This window comes from Gopherus flavomarginatus, chromosome 2 (assembly GCF_025201925.1).
Source record: "Gopherus flavomarginatus isolate rGopFla2 chromosome 2, rGopFla2.mat.asm, whole genome shotgun sequence".
Taxonomy (NCBI): Eukaryota; Metazoa; Chordata; order Testudines; family Testudinidae; genus Gopherus; species Gopherus flavomarginatus.
The window spans coordinates 138,743,564-138,760,955 of record NC_066618.1 but is presented as its reverse complement, the minus strand read 5'-3'; positions in this window follow the sequence as shown (position 1 = coordinate 138,760,955).

The window sequence follows — 17,392 nt, the reverse complement described above, 5'->3', positions numbered from 1 at the left end:
ATTCATCGAGATGTTTGGGAAATTAAGCCCCCTGGCGGTCCTAACCGCTTCTTAATCGGTGCCCCAGCTATAACCCCTGACCTTTGGATAGGTCTAGGTGATCTCTGGACCGGAGAGGTGGTAACTGTCCATCACCGGGTATGTTGGTAGGGTCTTGGCAGCTTGCAAGATTTAGCCTCCCATACCCTTGTGTCCGCCAATAACAGTTGTGTCCATGTCAATTCATCTATTATCTATGATGTGGCCTTTAACCTCCACACTAACTCAGGTACTCATAATATTTATTGGCCCGCAAAAAAGGATTATCAGGTTTATTTGGAGTTTCAGGTCCCTTTCGACTGGACATCTGTTGTCCCTGACAAATTTCACTCATTGTTATCTCTTCTGCCAGAAATCCGATCTATTTCACAATTGCAAACTCAAATTCATTATTTAGAAACTGTTTATCAGGAAGCTATGAACACCCTCCAAACTGTTCACTTAGTATCTTCCCTCTGTGTTAAAAGCGACATTCTCTGCCAATTCACAAAAAGTGTTCAGTCACCCCATCACCCCTGGTACGTATGGCTCCTCCTCGGCATTAGCATGTTTACTGTTGTGTGTATCTGCTGCTGGTGTTGCTGTTGTTGCTGGTCACATTGCACATGCCCTTGTGCAACTTCCCGTTCCTATACCCCACCACAGTTAGTACCCCTTAACCCATTAATGGAATTGACTTTAGCCAATGAGGATCGCCTGCATTATGCCACGCTAAATGCTTCCTTAAAAGAAGCCACCTATGCCAGCATTCCAAACTTAAAGAACCTTCATCCGGAGATCCAGGACTTAATGGATATCCAGAGTGAGGAGTTTGATGCCATGTAAGACAAAGGCATCAAAAAGGAGGGAGTTGATAGGGAAACCCCACCCCGACCCCACCTTACCCAAGGTCCCAGGCTTTTTTCTGAGAATAAAGTAAGAGTAGGCCCTTAGCTAGAAGCAAGAGTTTTAACTCCTGCTAAACTTGTTTTTCTGTACAAAGGGCACGCTGAGGCAAAAAAATGTGGCCAGGGCCCCAAAAAGAGGAACTAGAATTGGATAAAGGGGAACCAGAAAATCTGTTAAGTTATAACAGCTTTTAGTTTATTATGGTTTATTAAGTTGCTTGTGTGGGCGTAAAATATAACTCATGATCATTTGACCAAAGGTACACCAATAGGTATTTTTGGACCCAAGTTCCTCAAAAAGGCCTGAGCTACATGCAATAGCGTAACCACAAGTAGGTGGAAAACCAGGTGTCAATGTCCTGACGATCGTGAAACCTGTAAAATGGGGAAGTAACAAAGGAGCAGGCTTGCAAATTAGCTCATAACTGGTACATTAATAGCAATAGTTTTTAGCAGATGGTTAGAAGATGTTATTGTATTAACCAAATAAGGTATCATCGGATGTATGAGTTCATATGATAATTTGCGGTTTTTGGCTTTATAAACCCAGGTATCACTGCTGTAAGGTAGAGCGACTTACCCCTTGCTAGGGGATTTGTCGTCTCTCCGTGTGTACACATGTATCTCTGATTGATCAATAAAGGAACCTCAGGCTGTCTGATCAACTCAACACGGTGGTGGTCACTTTCCACAACACTGTATTCCTCCCCAATGAGAGGAGTAGCGCTAAAATCGGTATTACCATATCGGATTAGGGTTAGTGTGGCCGCAAATCGACATTATTGGCCTCTGGGCGGTATCTCACAGTGCTCCACCGTGACCACTCTAGACAGCAATCTGAACTCGGATGCAGGGGCCAGGTAGACAGGAAAAGCCCCGCGAACTTTTGAATTTCATTTCCTGTTTGCCTAGCGTGGAGCTCTGATCAGCACGGGTGGTGATGCAGTCCCAAATCCAAAAAGATCTCCAGCATGGACCGTACGGGAGATACTGGATCTGATCACTGTATGGGGAGACAAATCTGTTCTATCAGAGCTCCGTTACAGATGCGAAATGCCAAAGCATTTGAAAAAAAGCTCCAGGCTATGATACAGAGTCCACAGCACAGTGCTGCGTGACATGCGTAACGGAAAGCCAAAGAATCAAATGGACGCTCATGGAGGGGGTACCGAGAACTCCAGCTATCCCACAGTCCCTTCAGTCTCCGAAAATCATTTGCATTCTTGGCTGAGCTCCCAATGTCTGTAGGGTCAAACATATTGTCCAGGGTGGTTCAGGGTCTATCTCGTCAATTTACTCCCCCTCCCCCTCCATGATAGAAAAGGGGAAAAAATCCTTTCTTGACTTTTTTATATGTCACCTTATGTCTACTGCATGTGCTGGTAGACATACTCTTTCCTCCCCTCCCTGGTGGCAGAAGGTACAGTGCAGTAGGACTGATAGCCGTCCTTGTCATGAGCCTATGAGAGCTCCTGGCTGGCCTCAGGTGAGGCCGGCCGGGGGCACCTGGGTAAAAATAGGAATGATTCCCAGTCATTCCCAGTAGATGGTACAGAATGGCTGGTAACAGTCCTCATCATAGCAACTGGGGGCTGAGCTCCATCAGCCCCCTCTCTTTCATGTGTAAAGAGAAGATTCTGTACTGCCTGGACTATCATAGCAGCGGGATGCTGGGCTTCTCTCCCCTACACCACTTAATGTCCTGCCTGGACTATCATAGCAGCTGGAGGCTGCCTCCCCCTCATTTTATCTCACTAACAAGTCAGTGTTTCTTATTCTTGCATTCTTTATTACTTCATCACACAAATGGGGAGGACACTGCCACAGTAGCCCAGGAAGGTTGGGGAAGAAGGGAAGCAATGGGTGGGGTTGTTGTAGGGGCACCCCCCGTGAATGGCATGCAGCTCATCATTTCTGTGGGATCTGACACAGAGTGGCTGTGCTCTCCCATATTCTAGGCAGGACTGACTCTATTTTTAGATACCATAAAGGAGGGATTGACTCGGGGAGTCATTCCCATTTTTGTCTTTGCGCCCCTGGCCAACCTCAGCCAGTGGCACCCATGACAGCAGCAGATGGTACAGAATGACAGATAACCGTCATCTCACTGCCAATTTACAATGGCACAGCAGACGGTACAGAACGACTGATAACCGTCTCTGCTGTCATGCAAAGGCAAATGAATGCTGCTGTGTAGCGCTGCAGTATCCTCTGTCAGCGGCATCCAGTACACATATGGTGACAGTGACAAAAGGCATAACAGGCTCCATGGTTGCCATGCTGTGGCGTCTGCCAGGGCAATCCAGGGAAAAAGGGCTCGAAATGATTGTCTGCCGTTGCTTTCCCAGAGGAAGGAATGACTGATGACATTTACAAAGAACCACCCGCGACAATGATTTTTGCCCCATTAGGCACTGGGATCTCAACCCAAAATTCCAAGGGGCTGAGGAGACTGCGGGAACTATGGGATAGCTACAGAATAGCTACCCACAGTGTAATGCTCCAGAAATCGACGCTAGCCTCGGACCTTGGACACACACCGCCGAATTAATGTGCTTAGTGTGGCCGTGTGCACTCGACTTTATACAATCTGTTTTACAAAACCGGTTTATGTAAAATCAGAATAATCCCGTAGTGTAGACGTACCCTTAGTTTTAGGACATACGTGTCTTTCAAATTTTATAACCAAAAATCATACTAACACTTTAAGCTTACCAGATAAGCAGTGTGGATAAAATATAGTAAATGACTGGAATAAGTTCAGTCATTGGAAAGATGATGTGCAACAAGGGGCATACTGGATTTCAAAATAGATAGTGGCTATAAGAAAAGAGAAAAATTTGAGAATAATAGAGTTGGAGGGTGAGGAGAAAGAAAGAAACTGGGCCAGAATAATGATAAAGAGGAAGTTCTCTGGGGGAGGTGGGGATAGAGAATGGTAAGCATAAGCAAAACCAAGGAGCTTTCTTCAAATGATCAAATTCTTAGTATGCATTAAATTTTAAAAAGGCAACCAGCCAGAGTAAAGAATCTTTACTCCCCTTGACTGCTGCAACTCATCAGCTTCCCAGATTAATTCCTGACTGGCTGGGGCACAGATATAGCCGGATGGACTGCCTCATCTACAATGTTTCAACATGGATTTTCTCCTAAAGTTTCAGAAAAGCTTAACGTTAACAAAGTTTTTAAAAGTGTTTTTCCAAAACTCTGCCTTTTGCTGCTGCATACTATGAAAATCAGTCACTCCCATAACTGCGAGAGGCAGAGGCAATCCCATCATCTTTTCCCGCAACTCTGCTTCTGGAGAAACTGAGACTTAGTGTGATTCAGAGACTGGAGAGGTACAGCAGGCCAAGGACAGAGTAGTTGATAAATGATATATTGAATAGTTTGAGCACACTTTGGTTATTTGGTCTCTTGAATATATTTTACACCAAAGTCTATCAGGTTTATTACTATAAGCCAACAAGAATATAGTACAGGAGAAAGGTTCAGTACAATAGTTAAGCCAAAGCTGACTGCAAAGAGTTACAAAGGGATCTCACAAAACTGGGTGACTGTGCAACACAATGGTAAATGAAATTCAAGGTTGATAAATGCAAAGTAATGCACATCGGAAATCATAATCCCAAATACACATAGAAAATGATGGAATCTAAATTTGCTGTTACCACTCAAGAAAGAGATCTTGGAGTCATGGCTAGTTTTCTGAAAACATCTGTTCAATATGCAGCGACAGACAAAAAAGCTAACAGTGTTAGGAATCATTAGGAAGTGGATAGATAAGAAGACAGAAAATATTGTAATTCCACTATATAAAACAGGTCCACCCACGCCTTGAATCCTGCATGCAGTTCTGGTCACCCCTATCTCAAGAATTAGAATTGGAAAAGGTACAGAGAAGGGCATCCAACATGATTCAGTTTATAGAACAGCTTCTGTAAGGAGGAGAGATAAAAAGACTGGAACTTTTCAGCTTGGAAAAGAGATGACTAAGAGGGGCATGATAGAGGTCTATAAACTCAAGACTGATGTGGACAAAGTGAATGAGTGTTATTTACTCCTTCACATTAACTCAGGAGCCAGGGGTCACTCAATTAATTTAATAACAGGTTTAAAATAAACAAAAGGACATACTTCGTCACACAATACACAGTGAATCTGTAGAACTTGTTGCCAGGGCATGTTGTGTATGACAGTACAGATCACTCCATGCCTGCCTGTTCCATTCATTTCCTCGTAAGCGCCCGGCGTTGGCCGCTGTCAGATGATAGGATACTTGACAGATGGGCTATTGGTCTGACCCAGTATGGCCATTGTTATGTTGATATCAATCTTCAGAAAGCCATCTCCTGCATCATCGTTTTATATTCACCATATGCAAAAGGTGTCCTCCCAAAGTTACACATTTCAGCTGGCATATTTATAGGATGATTTTACAAGTTACAAAACTCTTTGCAAGTCACTAAAAATCATCCCATCCATTTATGTTCCAGTTCTTTAACTTGTTTGTTTGTTCTTCCTTAGCTTTGTTTTGGATGGTAGCATTCCAGGTACTGGTCCCTGATCATGCCACCGTAGCTTGTACTAAGACATAGATCTAATGTATCTTGATTTGGGGCAAATTTCTTATCTGCTTATTCCAAATGCTGAGTTGCAGGATATTGCGGGATGTAATTTAGCTTGAGTGAAAACAACTCTGAGAAAAACATAGACCAATTTAAGCTATATAATTGCTATCATATTACCATTATATGCTTAATACATACTGATATATGTATGGTGCAGATAATATGTATAGGTAATTGGTATTTTGTATACCTGGAACCTACATATGCTAACCCAACATATCTTAGTCAACAGTGTAGGTTCCAGGTATACAAATACCAAATTCAGCCTGTCTTATATCCATTCAACCACACTTCCATCCTGTGTCAATAGTCTGTAGTCTGTGCTGACAGAGTAGATCACAGAAATGAAATGAACAGGTAAGAAGATAAAATTGTTTTTTTCCATCAATTGAGTGGTTGTATTTTATCTGCCCAAAGAAAAGAAGAGCCAATAACTAATTATTGTAGAAAAATAAGCCACTGCCTTTAATTCTGATGTTCTGTACAATTTGAAAATTTAAAATATATAAAAAGAAGAAAGAGTACTTGTGGTGCCTTAGAGACTAACAAATTTATTTGGGCATAAGCTTTCATGGGCTAAAGTGGGTTTTAGCCCATGAAAGCTTATGCCCAAACAAATTTGTTAGTCTCTAAGGTGCCGCAAGTACTCCTTCTTTTTGCTGATACAGACTAACACAGCTACCGCTCTGAAACCTAAAAATATGTGTGATTGATCTATCAGCCTGTCTGCTTACTTCATCTTTTCTTAATATACATGCCAATAGGTATGAATCAGCAGTTGATCTGTGTGCATTCTTCCTGTTCGTGTATGATGGGAGTGGTTCTCACAGGGAGAAGAAGAAACAGAGACTGCTGTAGAATCTTGTAATTGCAGAATGGAAGCAGAGTGACAGTTGGTTTTAATATCTGTCATTAAAACTTAACAAGGCCAAGTGGAATATAATATCACAAGAAAAAATCTTTACATAAATTTGACAGAATAGAGCAAAAAAGTCACCAAAGGTTTTGACATTTCCTGTAGACTCTAAAAGAACAAGATCAAGTCAACCATAATTACCCCTGACCCTACCAGAGAGCTCCCCGGCTTTTTATGACAATCACCCTCTGCCTCACTTACTGCCACTAATTTAAATTATATTCTGCTGCTGGAGACATAAGGTCTCATCATACTGTGGCTTGCCAAAGGTGTACCTGCCACAGGGTCACCTCGAAAAATCACTGAACAGAGCAGGCAACACAGCATGAGTGATGCACATATGTCAAGTGCAAGAGTGTAGAAAACAGAGCCATGGCCATGGACAAGACATCAGTACCATATGCCCCTTTCTCAGATGCATGTTTCAGACATGTGGAACAAAAGATATAATGTAAAGCTGCCTAGGCAGTTGGACAGTGCCTTTTCAACAGATAAGAAGGGGTTGAAGATCTAAAAGGCCAGTAGTCTGACAGGCAGTGGAGAGACCAACGGTTGAGTGAGCACACCTGTGGTCCTTGCTATTACGCAGCCGGGACCTGATGTTAATAATATTGCAGAGGAAGCAGGTGACCAAGTGGGTTTAATGCCATTTAATGCCTGAGGTATATTCTTGGCAGTATTCATTAATATGTGTCCAGTGAACAGTTTGTGTATTGTTATTAGCTGAAATAATTGACTGTGAGAACTGCAGTTACAGCTAATTTACTGAGAACCTTTTCCAGTTATAGCTTTTTGTACTGTGATATGGGTTTTGCTGAGCAGTCTTTATTGTACATGGCTGGCCTGTCTCCCACAACTTAATTTTTGAGATGGTTTCCAGCATCAGACTGAAGTTTTTAATAGCCTAGCTTTTGTCAGGGTCTACTTCTCACATAAAATGCTAAATCTTGCATCTGTGTGGTTAAGAGAGATCCCTGGAGTCCTTCTGATTGCCCAGGCTTCTAATTAAGAAGTGGGTTTTGTGTTTTAAATTTGAAGAGGTATGCATGTGCATTGGGAGGGAGCATTGGAGAGTGATATGAGGGTGAAGAGGGGAACTTCTTGGTTCTACTTTTTCATTTTGCTGTTTGTTTCTTTTTGTAGTTTTGACTATGTGGAGTGGTATTATTTAGCTCATTCTTTGTCTAATAATGGCATCAGCTTTCAAGGGGTCTTAATAGTTCAGTAGTTTGGGACACTCACTGACAGACAAGGTGGGCAATATTCTTTCTTCCCTCAATTTACCATTGGAAAATCTGAGAAGACAAACTTATGATGGAATCAGCAACATACTAGGGAAAGTACAACCTATGGAGTGTACAAGAAATGTGTGATTCAGCAGAGGCACAGCCCCCTCCTTACATATACACATATCCTTAATCTTTCTTTTAAATTGTTGAATGGCTTAAATAAACTCATGCGGAATTGAAAACTACCTAAAAGACTGGATGAAGGATAATGTTAAAAGCAATATATTACAATGAGGGGTTATGTTAAGTGGGTTACCATACAAATAGTTATCATGACTGGTTATATTTAACACCTTTGTGAAAGAACTAGAAGTAGTAAGCAATGAGATTTGGTGCTGTATTAGGAGGATATGCAGGGAAATAACACCAAAGGACCTAGGAAGTGAAGGAACATCAGTAGAAAAAAAATTGTTTTGGAAAAATGCAGGTTAATATATCTAGGTAAATTAATCTGAATAGCTATATATATTCAGTGACAAACCTGGGAAATAGTAATATTGAATAGACCATGGGGTGATAGTGGACGATAAACTGAACATGGATTTGGAAGCCAATGAGATTTGGGCTGAATATATAAAGGTAATATGACACATAGCATGTATCTGGCATGATAGTATATGAAATATTATATTCATTTCTGGACACCAGAACTGGAGGGAGTTCAGAGAAAAGAAATAAGATTCAAGTTAGGGAGGAGGACGATCCAGTAGGTAGAGCACTAAGTCTAGGCCTTGGGTTCAAGTTTCTGCTCTGACACACTTTCTCTATGACTCTGGTTGAGTCATTTATCCTCTCTGGCACAAGTTCTCCAGCTACTAAAGAGTGACATATTAGTCTGTGGGAAAGTCTCAAAAGACAGCTGTGGAAGTCCCATAACTTTCAAGACTCAAAACTGACCCTGTTTCTTTCTCTCCCCCCACCCTGCAAATCTATTATCCTCATAATGAACAAAACACTTTGAAAATATATTTTAGAAAACAAATCTGCCATTTCAGGTAGTTTGACTGGATGATGATTACATCACTTATTTCCATCACTAAATGTTTCTTCCAAATAGAAGTGTGGGAATTGCAGTATGCTGTACAGTAACTCCTCACTTAACATTGTAGTTATGTTCCTGAAAAATGTAACTTTAAGCGAGGTTAAACAAATCCAATTGTCCCATAAGATTTAATGTAAATGAGGGGGGTTAGGGTCCAAGGAAACTTTTTTGGTGGCAGACAAAAGGCATTATACTGTATACTGTACAGTACTGTACTGTGGATAGGAAGTGTCCCTGGCTTACGCCACACAGGCACAGCCCACTGCAGGCAAGGATGCTAGGAAGCACCTTTTCAGCAGCAGTGGCAGCTTCCCTGGAGAACATGCTTGGATTTTGCCAGGAATGCTCCAGGCCCGCCTCTTCCTATCCCCGCTCCACTCCAGGCCCATCTCTTCCCACCCTCACTCCACCTCCTCTCCCAAGCATGCCACATCACTCCCCCCCAAAGTCCTTAGCATGCCAAACAGCTGTTTGGCAGTGCTTAGGGCTTTCTGGGAAGGAGTGGGAGGAGCAGAGACTCAGGGCTTCCCTGCTCCTGTCTCTCCCTCCCAGAAAAGCCTAAGTGCCACCTGCGGGAGGTCCACCGGAGCCACCTGCCGTCCTCAGCAACCGGCAGAGCTCTCCCCGCGGCATGCCGCCCCAAGCACACGCTTGGCGCGCTGTGGCCTGGAGCCGGCCCTGAGTGCCGCTAAACAGCTGGTTGGCAGTGGGGGAAGCCCTGGGAGGGAGGGGAAGGAGGCAGAGAAGCGGATCTTTGCAATGCTTTCTTGTGAAGTTGCTGCTCTTCCACAGAATCTTAGAAGCAGGCAGCCAAACAATGTTATAAGGGAGCATTGCACAGCTTTAAACGAGCATGTTCCCTAATTGAGCAGGGATGTAACATTGAAACAACATTAAGTGGGACAACATTAAATGAGGAGTTACTGTATTACCCAGGACTGTGAGGTGCTTGGATAAAAAGTTACCTTTTATATATTCTATTATATTGCATGTATGTGTAAAGGGGGAAGGCAGGTTTAAAAGCTGAGGGGTCCTTTTTATTAAAATTTATTATTTCTTCCTCAATTTGTTGTTCCAGTATATAGTGCCATCAATTTTTAAGTGAAGTCATCATTGACTTCTGTTTGGACCTTCTGCTGAAAAACTGATGGCATGTGATAGGTTTGTGAGTTTCTGATAATTTAGTATCATAAGTGTAATGCAATGTTATATGTTTTGTTTTATTTTATAGTTTATCATCAAGAACATGGGTTTTGTTGTCTAAAACATTAATCTAATTCAGTTAAGCATTTATAAAATATTATAGTGTAGTCACAAAATTCTTAAGACGTACAGCTGCCTGTACTGGTCACTACTAGCAGAATACAATCCATGTTTATGTAGTAGCCTTTATGAGTTATCCTAGAGCACTTTGCCAACAAATAATATATCACTAGTGTCAGCAGGACTAATCCATCTCACAGAAGGCTATTTTAAAAAGAGGTGTTGTCATTTGCTTGTAGAAGTACTCTGAGAATCAGCCGAGAAAATATCTTCAGGAAGCAAGCACTACATCCAAGGTATCGTGTAGTGAAATGCTCTGCCGTGGACAGTCCCAAATCAATATTTTCTTTATTCAGTGGTTGAAATAACAAAACAGAGATCACACAGATTGAGGTGAAAATAAATCATATATGTGCAAAAGAAAAATGATCTCTGACAATAAAGATTTTAAGGAAGACAAATTATAACCCAAATTTTGTGTTGGATGCACAAGTATGACTCCCATTGACTTTTCACTACAGGATGAGTTTGAGGGCAGGATTTCACATTATGGGACTACACTTTCATTTTAGGCATCAGATGAAGCTATTTCCATTTTAAATTGATACTAAAATTCAGTATCTGAATACTGAAAAGAACTGAAGGAATTTGATCCAGGCTTCCAAATGTCAGGAGACACTATCTGAATATTGCGGAATTTCACAGATGATGTTAATGATTTATTAGTTGTATTACCATAGTAAACTGACTGTCCGACCATGCTACATTCAGGATTTAAATTCCAGTTCTGTCCATGTCCTCCCGTGTATTGGAAACATGGATTTCAATTAACATTTTACTATACTGCACATATCCAACTACACCATTACGCCAAGAGTCATGCATACCAGAGGGATAGTTCAGCATGCTCCACTCCAATTTTGCATTTCATCGATTTTTAGCTTTATTTTTCGCTACTGACAGGAAGGAGTCATGTTAAAGCAGTAGACTTGCTCCTCTTTGTCTGATTCAAGATATACAAAATTATTCGAGTCAGGAAAGCAGTTTGGTGCAGTCTTTATTGATCTGATGGCAGCCTATGACACTGTGTGGCTCATTGAGCTGACTGCTAACTTGCTGAATGTTATCCTTGTAGGCCAGTGGTGTGGTTCATTCAAGAAATGATTAGTAACTGAAGCTTCATCTTGCAAGTGAAAGAGAAAGTCATTTGCTGTGACGATCCTTCCTCAGGGCTTGGTTGGTTGGGTTTAGGCCCATGCCTTGCAGGGATGTTGTTGGTATTGGAGTCTGGGCCCTCCCACTCTACCAGATTTCAACTCAGGGCACTTTGATCTGACAGTCAGGGGATGCTTAAGGTTGCCCTCCATGGGCCACTGCCTATCACCCCTCCATACACATACACGCACAATTATCTCAAGGTTGCCATCTGGGTTAAGGTGGCATGAAGGGTGTCCGCTTATCACAAGTCACCTTCTGTTGGCTGCATGTAGCAAAGTTGCTTTCTTTCTTTCTCAGGCAGCAACTGTCTCCTTTGGTGATATGGCCCACCCTCCTGGGCCAGAACAGTCCTAGGGCTTTCCCCTGCTGTGATAGTCCAAATAAAATAAAGGGGAATTAATAAAACTCTGAGACCATATGAGTAGGAGAAGGGAATGCTTCCTTCCCAGGATGTCTCTGTAGCAGGTCCTCTCATCCCTCATGGAGGGACCCTTGGCTGTTGTTGTGGGGAGAGATTCCGCTTTTCCCTCAGCTCTCCTCTGCTGGAGCCATAGGTTGCAGTTTGCCCCAAGTGAGCTGCTTCCCAGGCCTTTTATCTCCTTCTCCAATTGGAGCACTTCCTACAGGTGTGTCAGGGTGTTAAAGCAGTTCTTTAACCATTTGTTGCCGAGCATGGTGTTTGTATACCCCATCACAGTCGCCTTAAGTGTCTCTGCAAAGGCCTTCCACAAGTGCCAGGTCTGGCTCCCCTTTTGTTCAATATATACACATATGATCTTCCTAAAACACAGGCTAAGAAGTATGTATATGCTGATGACATTTGTATTGCTTGCACTGGCAATGATTTATGTAGGATTGAAGGGAGTCTCAGCCAAGACATTGACATTTTTACCACTTATTTCCATCTAAACAATTGTCTTACCCAGTGGACCCATCTCAATATGTGTACAAGGACAGTTACTGCCATTCCAAGAAGCTGTCACATACTTGAAAATAAAACTAGGCTTGACCTACTGGTCTCACCTAGAACACCTGAAAATGAAGATTTCTTCCCATACTGCCTTGATCCAAAAGCTATTGGGAACCTTGTGGAAAGTAAACTTTATACATCTGTATTGGCCCTGATGTCCACATTGCTTGTTGACACAGAGCAGAATTTGGCCATTTATGTTATCAGTGGCTGATTGAATTATTCAATAACCCTTAGTTTGTATGTGCTAGAGCACATATCTCTGACAGATCCTTGATGAGATGCCATTACTGTTAATTCTGCCTGGAAAGCTGTGACAGATTAAACCAAGTTACTACATTTCCAGTTAGCGGATGCCCCATTTTCAGATAGGAAACAACATGTGGTGCCAAATTGAAGATCTGCTCATATTCAGAGGAGGAATTCTACTCCGGTGGATTGGGTGTGATACCACAGTTGATCTCTCAAGAATCCTTTGCTACAGCAGCTCATGCACTCCTAGACAAGAGCACTACTGGTTCTTTACTATGCTTGGATGATCAGGGCCACCAAGGAGCTGAAATCTATGTTCTTATTAAGAAGTAGCATCAGTGGGCAAGAAAGTCTAACACACTAAGTAAATTCAGGGGCCCATTGCTGAATCTGCCTCCTTGTCCGCTTGATCATAGAACCTGGACCAGGCTACACTTTGGCCTGTCCAGTGTTGCTGCAACTATTCACCAGTGGAGCCTGGTTTCCTCTATACATTGTGACTATAGGAGCATTGCGGACAATAACTTATGTGGTGGACAAGTGCTCAGTTCAACATCTAAAGGGTAGTTTAGAAGGCCTAGCCTTCCTTGATATAGGGGCTATCCTCTGGTTATGGAACCCCTAGATAGAGACCAGACATATGTATGAGAGGAGGAGTTCAGATCACTACCCTGCATACTGTGGCGGGGAGAAGAAGGACTCTTAGGCACTTTCACGAAGAGCTTGCACCTGGGAGTCTCTCTCCAATATAAGCCTTTGTTTTAAAAAGGCCTAATTTATCCAAGAGAGTTGCTGAATACTGGGGAGGCAAGCATCCCTGAAAGGCCTGATACCTCCATAAATTTGTACGAAGTTTGTAGTGCTAATAGACTCATGAATGTGCTCTAGCACAGTCTAGCTAACACTCAAGTCAATCAACCCACTATAGCTCTCCTTCCTTTCTTCTTCTTATTTTACTCACAACTTCTTTTTCACAGCTTCTGCCCACTGCACCAGTGTTCTTTTCCTTAATTAATTTATCATTGACTCTTTGAGAAAGAAAAGCAATATGAGACTTATTTAGTGATGTGAATTAAATGCACCCTGCAGAGTAAGCTGCAACTGCAAGGGACTATACAACACTGTGCTCTGAGGCATTACAGAATGAGGATACCTAAAGTCCTGGAATGCTCCTGCTTTACTTTACCATTTTTACAAGGCATTACATCCTTCTCCCCATCCTGCTGCATACATTCTCCTATTGGTTTATGACATTCTGACTGTCCACTATTACTATGTTGTATCTTGTGGGAGAGTGAGATACCACCTAAGTCACTTACTGGATCCCAGAATACCCTTGGTACTGGCAGAAAGCCTGTTTGTTCAGTGGAGAAACGAAAGAGGACCCTTTCCTCCTACTGCAGCCACTGCTACACTAAGCCCAGAGACAGAAAATGAGGAGACACCAGATAGAACTCCATAGTTAAGGCTAAGTTAAGATTTACACTTAACAAAGAGGTTGAACCCCTGCTTTAAATATGAAAAATACAACATATCCTTTCCAAAATTACCTCATCTACTCTTGGAGAATAGACTGATTTTTCTGAGAATTAACAGATAAATCCATTGGTTTATTTAACAGTTTAATTTAAAAAAATAAGATCCTTTATGAAATTTAGCACCTCATATCAGACTTTCATTTTTTTTAAATATTAGGATAATGCAGATTCTTCAAATTTCCCATGCAGTTAAAACTCATTGACACCTGGTGCATAGGTTACATTGGATTAATTTTTTAAGCCTTTTTTGTTCTTTGTAACTGGAATCTTTGCCTTCAGCAGAGGCTCAGCAATAATATTCTGCTTCAGAAAATTCCATGAATAACTGTCAGGTTTAAAAATTGTTACCATCTCCTATTCTTCTCAGTGGGACTGAGGCCACAGGCTTCTCTGATTTGTTTCTGTTTCCTTGTAGTGATGCCATTCGAGGGACTAGAGAGGAAAGAAAAGAAATGTAATATTTATTTAATCTACCTAGGATAATAAATATTATTTAATTATACGATTATTGCATGGTGCCAATACAAGGCAGAGTATGTGTACAAACTGTGCATGTCCATACCTTAGCATATTTGGATTTTGTTTGTTTAACCTGAACTCTGAATTTACTGGATTTCTGATGGTAGCTTTTGGAATTATTGCAGTGTTCCATTAATATTTTTATTGATGAATTAATTATATGAACACTCATCCTTAACACCATTTTAACATAATGTTGGGTCTAAACTTTTGGTGAACTTTGGGGAGCCAAAACACACCCAGACTGACTGTCTCTGCATAATCCTTCCTGAACCCTTTTGAACAAAGCACTGACCTGCAAACTACTCATGACACCCCCTTTCCCTAGTAGCCATTAGCCTTTATCTCTATGCATTTACTTGTTAACTTGTTTTTCCTGTAAAATCTTGATTAATTATGCATGACCATTATCTTTTGTTAATCACTTTGTTTACTTCTGTGTATAAATATTGATGCTCACCCCTAATAAAGGGGCCACACTTAATCTAAAGCTTTTTAGAGCTAAGGATAGTGTGAGCCCGTTGATCAACGCATTGGTGTCTGGTCTCTGACAGAATTGTGTGCCCCATACCAACTCCGCACGAACTCGGGTGCTGGAGAGGTGAGTGAGGACTTGCTTTATTACCTAACAATAATATTTATCTGGAAATATTTCAGTAAAGCTCACTTCAGACGTTGGGAAAATATTACGCCTTTTCTTTGGAACTACATAAGTAGAGCTGGGAGAATTTTTCAGACTAATGTTTATTTGCAACATTTAATTTTGGCTTCTGAACAAAACAAAAACAAAAACAAAAAAAGTCAATAGCTCAGCTCGTATGATAGGAGCTTTGTTTCACTTCATAATGAATGGCTGGTGGGGAATCCTGAATGGCCCCTCTCCCAGAAGACATTTGTGATAGAGAGCTACCCCACTCCCAGCGCCAACACAGGAGAGAAGGAGCTGCTTTCCTAAATCCCAGGGAAGGTGCCCCAAGGCCTATCAGATGATAGAGATGGAGGAAACCATTGAGACTTACTTAGGAGCAGGAAAAGAGTAATGGAAAATAAAAGTGGGTGCTGGGGCTTCTTAGATAGAAGGGTCTACTGATGGCAAGAAGAACAGGAGTACTTGTGGCACCTTAGAGACTAACAAATTTATTTCAGCATAAGCTTTCGTGGGTTACAGCTCACTTCTTCGGATGCATAGAATGGAACACACAGACTGGAGATATTTATACATACAGAGAACATGAAAAGGTGGAAGTAGCCATACTAACTGGAGGAGTCCAATCAATTGAGATGAGCTATCTTCAGCAGGAGAAAAAAAACCTTTGAAGTGATAATTGAGATGACCCATAGAAGGTGTGAGGAGAGCTTAACATAGGGAAATAGATTCAATTAGTGTAATGAAACAACCTTTCCCAATCTCTGTTTAAAACTAAGTTAATTATATCTAATTTGCATATTAATTTGAGTTCAGCAGTCTCTCTTTGGAGTCTGTTTTTGAAGTTTTTTTGTTGCAAAATTGCCATCTTCAAGTTTGTCACTGAGTGCTTAGAGAGGTTGAAGTGTTCTTCCACTGGTTTTTGAATGTTATGATTCAAATGTCAGATTTGTGTCCATTTATTCTTTTACGTAGAGACTGTCCGGTTTGGCCAAGGCATTCTAGTTATGTGAGGCAGGTATTCCAGGAGGGCTTTGGTATCTTCCTCTTGTGTGACCCCATGTGGAAATGATCATAGTATCCTATAGAATTATCCAAAATGTTCTACATTACAAGAGCTGTGCTGTAGTATTATGTTAAATGAAGAAGCTTCCTCAGTTACATTTTTCAGTTTGGTTCAAACGCTGAACATTTGAGCAAGTTCAAGGCTTAGTATGAAAGTCTGGTATGTCCCTATACAATATTCAGACCTAACATCCTTTGTTTTCAAATTGATTGAGTCATTCAATGTATTTAATTCCGCCATACATATCTCCTTTTAAAATACCTTTGTTCACAAATATATATAAACTAAATCCAGAGGTTTCCTTTAATGAAACATTAAACATTTTACAATATTCAAATGATGACCAATACTGAAGGTTACTTCTTCAATCATTAAAGTGAGCAGCACAAAGGAATTCTAAGCAAGGTGTTCAGAGAAAAAGAAAGACTCCATTATTTTGTGGCTTTGTCTAGGTTAGAGGCAGGAGACACCAGACAGTATATCCATTTGTGTTGTTTCTTTCTCCATATTTTTTTACCCTCAAGTTCATACAGTAATATAAAGTTACTACCAGAGATGGAGTGAGGGGCAACTTCAAAGATATTTCAAATCCAATTAAAAGGTATGAGCTCAACTTATCTTTTAAAGCCAAACATTTAGCAGCATTTATGCTTTGAGAAACTGGGGGCTAACAAATATTTATTTTTTAACATGCTGACAATAGAGCTGTGTTTTCTATGGCTACGTCTACACTGTCTACACTGGCAAGTGGATGTGGGTCCGTGAGCATGGTTGTGCCAGAAGCACCCTTCTGTCCACATCTAGACCCCAGAAGCACAACTTTCAAGGCATGTATGAGGCAAGAATATTAGCTCACCTGAAAGTGTGGGTATGAATATGCCTGGGGCTATGGTACAGCCCTATTGACAGTGTGTTATGTGGACGAGGGGAAGAGAATGTTGGGTCCTGAGTTCAGTAGTTCTCCAGCCCTGTTCTTACAATGCAACAAACCCTTTCCTGCCTGACCCATACACAAATTTATAAAGGTCCTTGACCTCCTATTAAAAGAACAGGCATACTTGTGGCACCTTAGAGACTAATAAATTTATTTCAGCATGAGCTTTCGTGAGCTACAGC